This window comes from Apodemus sylvaticus, chromosome 7 (genome assembly GCF_947179515.1).
Source record: "Apodemus sylvaticus chromosome 7, mApoSyl1.1, whole genome shotgun sequence".
Taxonomy (NCBI): domain Eukaryota; kingdom Metazoa; phylum Chordata; class Mammalia; order Rodentia; family Muridae; genus Apodemus; species Apodemus sylvaticus.
This window is the reverse complement of record NC_067478.1, coordinates 115,222,172-115,224,872: the sequence shown is the minus strand read 5'-3', so window position 1 is coordinate 115,224,872 and position 2,701 is coordinate 115,222,172.

Genomic DNA, 2,701 nt, shown 5'->3' with positions numbered 1-2,701 from the left:
GTACATTGAATTTCCACAGTGGCTGTACAGTTAGTATTGCCACCAGCAACGGAGAAGTGTTCACCATACTCCACATTCTCTGTATCATAAACTTTGATTTGTTTCATTGACCTTAGCTATTCACATAGGTGTAAGATGGAATCTCAAAGGAGTTTTGATTTGCATTTCTTAGATAACTAAAAATGTTAAAATTCTCTTTTAAATTGTTCTCAGCATTCATAATTCCTGTTTTTTCAATTCTCTGATTAAATCTGAACCACTTTTTAATTGGGTATGTAAGTTGTTTTCTTGATGTCCAGATTTTTTCTTCAGTTTTATTTACTTGTATATTTCATATATGAAGCACCCTTTGGATGTTTAAATGGCTAAACAATTTCCCATTCTGTAGTCTTTGACTTTCTCCAGATTATATTCCTCTGTGACACAGGAGCTTTTCAGTTCATGAGGTTCATGTTCTAGTTGTTATTATTGCTTGAGCTATGGTTGCTGTGTTCAGAAGTCTTCTCCTGCACCAATGAGTTCAAGAATATGCTCTACTTTCTCTTCTATGAGAGTCAGTGCTTCTGGCCTTAGATTGAGATCTTTAGTCTATTTGGAGTCAAAATTTGTCCAGTGTTATATATATGGATATATCTGGCTTGTTCTACATAAAGCCATCAAGTTTGACCAGTACCATTTGTTTAAGCTGCAACTTTTTTCCAATGTGTATTTCTTTCTTTCTTATAAAAAATTACTTGTCCATAATAGTGTGGCCTTATGTCTGGGTCTTTAGTTATATCCATCAATGTTCCTGATTTTGTGCCAATTTCATACTGTTTCTATTACTAGAGCTCTATGGTATAATTGGAGATTAGCTATCATTAAACCAGAATTTTCTTTACCATTCAGGGTTGTTTTAGCTATAAGTGTGTGTGTGTGTGTGTGTGTGTGTGTGTGTGTGTGTGTGTGTGTTATATAAAGCTGAAAATTGTCCTTTCAAATTTTATGAAGAATTTTGTTTGAAATGTGATGGGTATTTTACATTGAATCCAATGTTTGTATTTGGTAGGATGGTTATTTTTACACAGTTCTATTAATTACTTTCCTTATTGTAACATAAATAACATGAAGTAACATACAATTGAGTTATTTGGGCTTAAGATTTGAGAATATACAGACCATTCTGGTTGGGAAATCTTGGCAACAAAGACAACTTTTCATATTGCATCTGCTGTTAAAGAGCAGCAAGCAAATAGAGCTGGAATCAGACTCTCAAACCTCAAGGTCCACCCACTCTAGTGACACTATCAAAGCTCCAGTTCCTAAAGATTACATAGGTTTCCTAAACAGATGTTCCTGTATTGGTCAACTATGTAAGCATGTGACTTCCATTTTACCTTTAAACAGCAGCAAAGTTATAGCAAGAGCAAGGAAATCATTACTGCAGGTCTCAGATACTACCTGATGACATTTTTTGCCTCTCAGTGTGGTATATGCTAGTGTTTAATGGGCATATTCAAGGCATAATGAGTAATATTTTGTGAATTGCTGAATGCAGGTTGACAAATAGAAGTATAAAATTGCTGACTGCTACTATCTGAAATAGCCCTACTGCCAAAAAAAAAAAAAAAAAAAAAGGAAAGAAAAGAAACATACAAATGTATACCAACATTGAAGATTCTTCAATCTTTGATAAGATCTTTATTTTCAGCTTGGGGTCATGGTTCATGCTGGGAGGTTGATGATGCAGAAATACTGTAGCTATGAGAAATTCATGATTTCATGTGAAGTTCAAATACTATCAAAAGCCAAATTACCTTGGGCAATTTTCGATATCCTCAGTTCATTTCATCACCCATCCCTGTATCTGGTTGAACAACCTTTTATGAAATTCTTTAACACTTATTAATAAGAGATGAATAATCTCAATCAATCCTAAAAACTAGCAATACTATCAGATAGCAAGAGGCACACGGCAGAGCCTTTTGTCTTGCTTTTCTGCAAGATACTTATCTATCACCCATAATATTTATTAAATGTCTTGATCTTTTACTCTCTTCATTCTACAACTAATAAAAATCACACGTGTGCAGTACTGTGGTAAAAATTTGTCTTTTGTGACTCCCTCAGTTGATGTTTCCGGGTCATGTTCTTTAGTATTTGTTTCAGAACAAATTTGTCTGCAGAAAGAGCCGTTTTGTGTTCACACCGATTTTGAAATGAAGAAGTCAATAAAGCTGCTATATTTGAGGTTAGGTTGGGTATGTTTACAGTATTTTAATATGTGTCTAAAATATCTAAGTAAGGCAGTCTAGTTTTTGGGTAGAGATATGGGTTGTGAGTAGAGTATAGTGATTGCATACATAATATTAAAAAGTAGGAAGAGTTACTGCTAACAGGTTGCTTATTTTAGAAAGAAGAACAAGCTGAAGACAGGCCCGTAATATACTCTGGTGCAATTAGAACTTGGAAAAATACTTATGACATACATACTCTAGCATCCCTATCAAGGCCGTCAAACTTTGAAACTACATTTCCCATAAATCATTTCGACTGTAAATTCTCATTTAGAAGCTGTCAATTGGTTTCGCGAGAGTTTCCAGTTCACCAAGAATGCCGGGCTCATTACGGCGATCAAACTCCATTTCCCAAGATGCACTCCGTGAAGGTTTTATTTTATAAATGGCTAATGAAGTTTCGCGAGATTTTGAAGGTAGCAGTG